Source organism: Microcaecilia unicolor, chromosome 5 (assembly GCF_901765095.1).
Source record: "Microcaecilia unicolor chromosome 5, aMicUni1.1, whole genome shotgun sequence".
NCBI lineage: Eukaryota > Metazoa > Chordata > Amphibia > Gymnophiona > Siphonopidae > Microcaecilia > Microcaecilia unicolor.
In genome coordinates this window covers 267,104,456-267,114,091 of record NC_044035.1, presented here as the reverse complement: position 1 = coordinate 267,114,091, position 9,636 = coordinate 267,104,456, and positions in this window count along the sequence as shown.

Sequence of the window (9,636 nt, the reverse complement as noted above, 5' to 3'; positions counted from 1 at the left end):
CTAACCGCGTGTTTTTTTGTGGGTGCTGATTTTTAGGCATCATATATAGAGTTTTCCCCCTAAGGAGGAGATTCTATATATGGCATTTAAAATAATCGGTGCTGAAATCAGCGAGCAAATGTGGTGGAAAATTGGAATGACTAATTTATTTGAATGTGATGATCTGAGAGTGTGGGTGGGTTGATATGGGATAAGTAAGCCTGAGAGGAATATTGGCTGCCCAGTGTGATGAATGTTGTGAACCAGAAATTAGATCTTGTAAGTAATTCTATATGAGATAGACAACCAGTGGGCATAGAATAGCTCTTAGGCACCTTGTTGTCACGTGCATAAGTGTTAGCATTCTGTACATTTACCCCTGGATTCTATATATGGCTACTACAGCTGTACAAACAAATTAATTGTTTAACAAGCCAATCAGCGCTGATAATTGACCACTAACAAGCAATTTTCAGCACTAATTGGCACTAATTAGAATTTACTCTTGCAACTTTCTTTGCATATTCTGTAACGTGGTGCACGTAAATTCTTATGGGTGGATATCAAAGGGGGTGTGGCCATGGGTGGGGCAAGGGCATTCCTAAAAATTGCACACAGTGTTATAGAATATGCCCAGTGGTTGTGCCTAAATTTAGTTGCAGGAACAGGTGCTATGCTTATTCTATAAACCATGTCTAACTTTAGGAGAGGTTTGTAGAATAGCACTAAGAGCGGATTCTTGTGGCACCATATACAAGAAGCAAATACATGCAGGTGTGCAGCTATAGAATTGTCTTTTTAGGGGATAATTCTCTGTAGATTATCTAAAATGTATGTACATAAGTAGTGCCATACTGGGAAAGACCAAAGGTCCATCTAGCCCAGCATCCTGTCACCGACAGTGGCCAATCCAGGTCAAGGGCACCTGGCACGCTCCCCAAACGTAAAAACATTCCAGACAAGTTATACCTAAAAATGCGGAATTTTTCCAAGTCCATTTAATAGCGGTCTATGGACTTGTCCTTTAGGAATCTATCTAACCCCTTTTTAAACTCCGTCAAGCTAACCGCCCGTACCACGTTCTCCGGCAACGAATTCCAGAGTCTAATTACACGTTGGGTGAAGAAAAATTTTCTCCGATTCGTTTTAAATTTACCACACTGTAGCTTCAACTCATGCCCTCTAGTCCTAGTATTTTTGGATAGCGTGAACAGTCGCTTCACATCCACCCGATCCATTCCACTCATTATTTTATACACTTCTATCATATCTCCCCTCAGCCATCTCTTCTCCAAGCTGAAAAGCCCTAGCCTTCTCAGCCTCTCTTCATAGGAAAGTCGTCCCATCCCCACTATCATTTTCGTCGCCCTTCGCTGTAAATTCTGTAAATGTAGTTATGCGCGTAACTGCCGTTAGAGAATTCTAGCTAAGTCCACAGTTATGCACCTAACTTTAGGCACAAGCACTTATGCTAGCTCAAAGACTGCTGTCAGGTGTATTAACTGCTGGGCACGTCCATGACTTGCCCATGCCCCTCCCAGGCCCATGCCCATGCCCCCTTGCAAGTTGCCCGCTATGGATTTTGTGTGCACATTTTGTAGAATACTGACTAATGATAGTTACCCACTTAACTGCTAATTAATGCCAATTAGCACAAGTTAACAGCAATTATAGCCCTTATTGTTCGTTAACATCAATTAGCAGCTCATTATTAAATTAAGTTACGCATGAAACCGACACTATTCTGTAACATGCATGCACAGCTTTGCATGTTAAGGGCTAGAGTCTATATATGGCACAAAAAAAAATCGGTGCTGAAAAAGCTGTAGTCTATAAGCCATGCTTAAAGTTAAGCTCAGTTTATAGAATAATGCTTATGCCCGGGAATCACACCTAACTTTAGGTGCAGCCATCTGCATCAACTGAAACATGGTGCAAATGTACGCGCCTACATTAGGTGTATATCCTTGTTATTCTATAACAGCATGCATTAATTTTAGGAACACCCCTGTTACATCCATACCCTCCCATTTCTACACTCCCTTTTTCAGATCTGATGAAAATTTTAGGCGTGGATCTTGTGCCTAAATTTACGCATGTAAATGTTAAGTAAATCTAATTAGTTTCAATAATTGCTTGTTAAAAAGCCAATTGTTGGTAATTAGCTTGTTATTCAATTAAATTGAACATGCAAATTGGGTATGTGCCCAAATTTACGCATGCAATTTATGGCAACTTTTATAGAATTAGGGGGTAGGTGCCTACATTTATGAAATATACATATAGGCTTGCTGAAGGATGCAGAATAAGTGGGGCAGAGGGGCAGGTCTTGCACTTGTATGTATATTTTATAAAATATGGACATGTGTGCTGATTCTTTATGGCACACTGTTACTTCCCATACTGACACTTCCTGTGACCTTGAGCAAGTCACTTTCTGTCCCATTGCCTCAGGCACCTTAAACTGTAAGCTCAGTGGGACAAGGATGTATGGTTATCTGATTCTGAATCATACTGTAAGTCATCCTGTGAATCCTTAGAAAAGGCAGATTGAAATTCATAAGATTAAGATGATGTGATTGCTGAGCTCGAGTTGAGGTGGTTTGCATACAATTGTGCTTACACTGTCCCTAATGGGCTCACATATTGTACCTGGAGCAATGGAAGGCTAAAGGACCCTTTACAGAGCGGCGGTAAGCCCAATGCGGGCTTTCTTCCAGGACTACCGCTGGCCTAACACGGCCACTGATGGTGGTCCCGCCCCAAGCACGCACCATTTCTGGGGAAAAAGAAAATCCCCAGAAATGGCTTGTGTGGTAATAACCCAGCATTAATCAGACATCACTGTGTGGTGCCCGGTTACCGTTAGGTTAGCGCGGGAGCCCTTATCACCATCTCAGTGGGTGGCGGTAAGGGCCATTGAGTAAGAGTTGTCTTACCGCATGGCCATGTGTGCTGGGGGCTTTTTTATCTGCTGAGGTAAAAAGGGCCCTGACACGTGGGAAAAATGGCCCCCGCTGCTAGCGCAGGGCCCTTTTTCCCGCAGCTTGGTATTTTAGGGGTCACACAAAGCTGCAGAGGGAATTGAACCTGGTTCCCCAGGATCTGAGCCCACTGCTGACTGTTTGGCAGCAATGGGAATTGAACCCAGTTCCCATCTGCTGCACTAACCATTAGCCCACTCCTCTCTGGTATGAGGGTGAGTAAATAACTCCCACATCCACCACACACACACACACAAACACACCCCACATTCATTCTCTTTAGAAGCTGTAGCTGGTGTGTGACCTACAGCCTGAATTCATACACTGACAGTGAGGACTTTTCCCATCCTTGTTTTTATAAATGCAAATCCATAAGGAGGCAGCTTAGACAAATGTCTGCTAAAGCCTGTAAATTGCAATGTGTTTTAAACTTCTGTATGTTACATCTACTGTGCAGGAAGGACTGACAGATTTATTTCTGGTCAGCAAAAGAAGCTATTTTTAGCAAAAGCAATTATTTTGTCCTGTCTTAGATACTAGCTTTTAAGCCACCACACTTCTGTTTTAATTTGCAGGGTTCTTTCACATGTGCCTTCATTTAAATGTAAAACAGAGCAGACCATCTGGTTTTGTCTAAACAAGGAAGCCTCTTCTGCAGCCCAGGTCAGTGACCTCTCCTACAGCCAGAAGGAGCCTCAAAAGGGCTGCCTTTGGAAAACAGCAACTGAGCTGTTCATAGTTCTGCCCCAAAGACACACAACCTAGTTCCACTTTGAAATCAGCTTTGCCCAATATTAACTATTCCATGCTTTGCAAAGTTTATTGCTGAATCATACGTATTCAGTCCCTTCAGCCACAGTACACATGCTCTGTCCTAGATTCATCATCAGTGTCATGTGTAGGAGGGAAAAAGAAATTCTTAAAATGGTAAATGCCAAATATCAAAGTCATTCCTTCGCTGGAGACACGTCAGTGTATGGGGTGACCAGGAGTGATACATCACAGCCCAGCCAATACTACAATCAAGCTCAGAGACTAATTCGTTGAAATTGGAGAGTGTCAGCAGTTCTTTGATCAAAAGCTGCTCTTTTAAGCAATAACACATGCTCTAAACTTAATATGAAAAGCAGGACCAGCTCAAGGGTCTGTTGCGGCCCCACCCCCTCAATCTAGTATCTCTCCTTCCACTCTGTTCCCACACTGGTGACCCATTGTCTCCTCTTTTCAAGTCTCCACTTCCCCACTGATGATAAAGGGTGCCAAAATCCCAGTTCGGCATCTCTCCTCTCGTCCCTCTCTCCTGTCCTATGGATACTGAATTGCAGGCAGAGGGAGGGATAGAAGGAAGAAGAGATGCTAGACCAGGGTTTTGGCACCTGTCACGAAACACCTAGCCACCCGCCTGGGGTTACCCCATGGCTACTTAGAGAGTCTATCCCCAGCACTGCTCAGGTCTGCCTGCACCTACCACTCATGCGCTATACTAGCACCCTCCTCCCATCGACTGGGTCGCAACCGTCTCTGGTCACAATCCCCAGTGATTTCTAGGTTACTGGAGCCACATTTGCAGTGGACCTAACACACAAACCACCAGGATTCTTTATCAGTCCAGACAAATAGGCAATAAACTAAATTGTTTATTGTCTTAAAAATTGAACAGTATACAAAAAAATGAGCAAATCAGCAAACAATAACAGGTAACTGAAATATGAATCAGTTATAACACTTAACTAAACATTTGTTTACTTTCTAAAAAGTACCTGGAAAGATCAGGACATATAGCTGCTCACAAGTTATCAAATGTAACTGTTTACAGGGCCTTAGCAAAGAGATCTGTCTCTCTCTTCTTCCTGGCTAACACCGGAGCAAAAGTCAGTATTCTCCAAATGAAAATGAGCTCCTGGGCCAATCAGAGCCCAGAACACGTTTTAAAAGTATACTGCTTCTTACTTCACATCTATGTGCTAAAACAAAAGAAAGAACATTCATTACTCTATAACAGCTTTACAGCAAAGAAACACCACCTGCTGGCCAAATAGGAGAAGTACATTTCAGGACATAATTAAAGCATGAATATATCCAATATATTTTACAGGCTTAAAACACGTTATCACTGGCGCCCTGGACCAGTGCTTCACCTGGTCCACAGGTTGAGCTGGCCCTGATGGAAAGTAAAATACCAAATTTTCAGCTCTTCATAAACCTCTCCCTCCTTAATAGATAAAGGCGATTATATTTGAACCCTTATTCACGATTTTGACACGCCTAAACTAGAGGCCAACTAAACTTCAGTTTTATTTTCAGCATCAAAACCAGCCTGAAATCCGCATTTGACCTTGTTTTGGTTTCAGCCAAAAATGCTGGTGTATTTTCAGCTGAAACTAAAATTTTTGTGCTGTGTCCCATGGCTATCTTACCTCCTCTTTGAACCAAAGGAGTTCCCATCTCCTCCCCGAATAGAAGGAGGCCCCCTCCTCCCCCTGAGTCTACCATACATCACCTGGTTGTGTAGTGGGTAGTCAGAGCAGGAGCAGCAACTCAGGCCTGTCTTGTCTCTGCAGTCAAAATGGCTACCATGACTTCCTGCAGCAGTCTCTCAATATTGCCGCTGGAAGTCATTGCAGCCATTTTGAGATTGGAGCTGACTGGGGATCACCCCTGCTCTGACCAGCCACTAGACCACCAGGGGATGTACAGTAGGCCTTGGGAGAAGGAGGGGGGGCCTTTGGATGGGTCCTGGAGGGGTCTCCTTCTATTGGGGGGGAGGTAGAGAGGGAGTGGGGGCTGTTCCCATTCGGGAACTGGTTTCGGTTTTGACTGAAACCGAGTGGCAAATTTCAGCCACAGATTTCATTTAGGTTGCTCTGTAGCCTAATGTGGCATTTAGATGTGTATATCACAGACTAAATCATGATTTTAGAAAGCCAGGAGACACACATCCACAACGTGAACATATGTATATTGCAAGGCTTATAGTCTGGGGGTGTTTTGGGCATGACTAGAGCAGAGTTAAAATATTCATGTGCATTCCCCACTTCAGCAGAGGAATGCACATTTATGACCTCTGAGTTCAACATTGGGTTTTACACCTGCCTCCAGGGTACATATTATTATATAAAAGTGCTTGTGTTGTACAACGCTGTATTAGAGGGATTAATGGAGGTCACTCCCTTAGTTCCCAAATGCTTTTTGTCTCCTCCCCTACACCTCCCCCCAAAAGGAGATACTGGCAAATGATATTGGGTTTTGTGACAGCCTGAGGAAACATAGGCATGTTTAAAATGGCAAACATGCATGTGTAAGTACTGGTACATACAGGTGTATGTTCTGAAATACTAACATACATGTAACACATGTATGTTGTCATGCTGACCCCACTGATACTTTGCTCAATACTGTTAGATGTTAACAATTGCAAAATGGATCCTGCTGTCATGTTCCTCACCTCGGTCCCGATTGGGTCTTCTGGTGGTGCGGAAACGCATACCGCCATAACGATTCGGCGCTTCCTCGCGTCTGTCGATGTTAGACGCTGGCCTGAAGATGCCCCAATGCCGACGCCCCTGTGTGATGAGGCTATCTGCCCCAGCACAGCCGGCTGATGTCAGAAGCCGCCACTATTTCCACGAGCCTTCCCGGTCCATCGGGGCTTCGGCTTCTACTGAGGTAGGTGTCTTACGTTGCGCTTTGCTTCCATTTTACTGGTTCCTCGTTACTGACTCCTGTTTGCACCCATATTACTCTCTGACCTGCTGCCTGCCTACCGACTCCTGTCTGCACCCAGATTACTCTCTGACCTGATGCCTGCCTACCGACTCCTGTCTGCACCCGGATTACTCTCTGACCTGATGCCTGCCTACCGACTCCTGTCTGTACCCGGATTACTCTCTGATCTGCTGCCTGCCTACTGACTTTGCCTGCACCTGGATTTCTCTCGTCTCGCTGTACAAGTCCTGCCGGCTGCCCCCACCTGGGGGATCAACTCCCGTGGAATGGCGGTCACCGCAGGTGAACTTTGGGGTTGCTTGGCCGCCAAGCAGCATCCGGGTTCGAGTCTTCGTACCCGGCAGCGTTCAGCTTGGCCTAAAGAACTCACACCTCTGACAGTTTGACACCTGCCACGTCACATAGCAGGCATGTACCCATCCATTCCTTTATGTATCTTAGAACAGGCTCTACATTGGCAAAATGCTTTTCTAAAATGCTAGCAGAAACTGACATGTTCCAACCTGGACATCTCAACTCCAATTTATATGCCCTTTTTTACGGTAATAAATAGAAATAAAGCAAAACAGAGAAAAGAAAATAAGATTATGCCTTTTTTATTGAACTAACTTAATACTTTTTATGATTAGCTTTCAAAGGTAATCCTTCTTCTTTAGACATGTTCTTTTAAAAATCTGCCTTCACAGCTCAGCTCACATCTGAATGAATATAATCAAGACTCAAGCCTGTCTTTCCTGAGGCCTTTGGCTATTCCGGATGTGCATTCCTGCTTCATACACTTTAAAACAATACCACAAGTCACTCACAATCACTCCTCTAAGACAAAAGTCATCCAAACATTAAAAGAAGGCTGACTTATAGCTGCATGGCAGAAGTTGGCATATTTGCCTAGTTAGCCACCTGTATTGAAGAACAGTGGCTAAGGAAAGGTTAATCAGTATTCTCAGTAGAAGGGACATGTGGTTGTGTGTATGTGAACTAGGGGAGGCTCTGCTCAGGGCTGCTGAGGGGGGACAGGGGACCAAAATTCCCCGGGCCTCCAAGGGGGGGCCCAGCCCCGGGGTCTCTCTCTCTCTCTCTCTCTCTCCTGCTCCTGACAGGACCTGGTTAATCACATCTCGACAGGAGCAGGAGAGAGAAAACTCCAGCGCCAGGCCCTCCCCTTGCATTGCCTGCCTAGCAGCTGCTAGGCCCTCAGGCCACACATGCTCAGTTTTGAGACCGAGCATCTGCGACCTGAGGAAAGCAGCCACAGGGGCAGGCAATGCTGAGCAGAGGAAGGAGCTCTGCTGCCTGCAGCTGGTGGGACCAGCCAAGGCACTGCGGGCAGGTGGGCAGCAGCGGCGATGATGATTCTGGGGGGCGGCGGCGTTCCTGGGGGGGGGGGGGGTGGCCCTGCCTCAGGCACGGCTCACTCTCTCGGCGGCCCTGGCTCTGCTTATAGGAAACAGGTACACTGAATGTCCTTTCTAAAATTCCAGTCTATGTGTCAGACTTGTGAGTCCTTGTGCCGAGAAGAACACCGACAGGCCCTGAGGAGGACCCAGGTCCTGGCTCAGCAGTCGGGCAACCCTGAGGCTTCACCTGTGATGACCGCCGTTCCCCAGGAGTTGAGCCCCTAGGTGCAGGCGGCCGACAGGACTTGAGAGCAGGGGCCAAGGGGAGCAGGCCGCAAGGAGGCAAAGAAGGTCTGGGCTCTAGAGCCAGGCAGAAGTTCCGGGGGCAAGAGGCCAGAGGCAGACACAGAGAATAATCCACGTACAGGCTGGAACAACAGGCAGTCAGCAGGCACAAAGAGTAGTCCAGGTACCAACAGGATCGACGAGCAGTCAACAGGCACAGAGAATAATCAAGAGACTATGAATGGGGAAAAACAAAGGATATGGCAGCATAGGAATACCCATGGTATAAAATGGCCATATAAAGGCCCATGTGGAATAGCCTAATAGAGCAGTGGGCTCAGAATCAGAGGACCTTGGTTTAAATCCCACTGCAGTTTTTTGTGATATTTTGTTTTTAATAGTGAGCCCTCTAGGGAGAGAAAAATCCCTACTGTATGTGAATATGCACTATTTCAATAGCCTTCGGGCTCATATGGAAGTGGTGTACATTTTCTGTCTGTGGAGGGTTCACAATTTAAAAAATATTACAAAGAACTACAATGGTATTTGAACCTGGGTTCCCAGGCTCTCCGTCCCTTGCTCTACCCATTAGGATATTCCACATGGATGTGTCTGTGGCTATTTCATAACATGAATTGCTCTGTAGAAATGTTGGACTTAAAACAAAACTGCCCGCTAGCATTTTTAGCATATGCTAATGATTAGCATATGCTAAACACTAGAGACACCCATAGGAATATGTGGGCATCTCTAGCGTTTAGCGTGTTCTAAAAACGCTAGCGTGCCTTTGTAAGAGGGACCCTAAGTTCTGAATATCAGCACTTAACTTAAAAAGTGCAGACTCCACTCCCGGAAAATGTTCCCATAATAGCCAGTTTTGAGTTTGGCGCTAGCCGGTTATTTTGAACAGCACTAAACTGATTTAGAGGGTCTTTTACTAAGGTGCGCTCATGTTTTTAATGCTCGCTAAAATTGTGGGCGCGCTAAACATTAGAAACGCCGGTAGGAATGCATTGGCATCTGTAATGTTTAGCGTGCCCACAATTTTAGCGCATGCTAAAAACGTGAGCATGCTTTAGTAAAAGACACCCTAAGGGCTGCTGAAAATATAACTTAACCAGCCAGGAGCCATTTCTAGTTGGTTAAATTGCGTTGAATATCAATCCATTCATGCCCAACAACCCTCACTTAAGCAGACCTTAGAGCTCACTCTCATTTTAAGAAAATCATTTACTGTACCGTGCTATTGGTCTGTATAGACTTCTTGGAATTTGGACTTTGACTTTTAGACATTTTTGGAGTTTGACATGCCTCTAAGTACATTG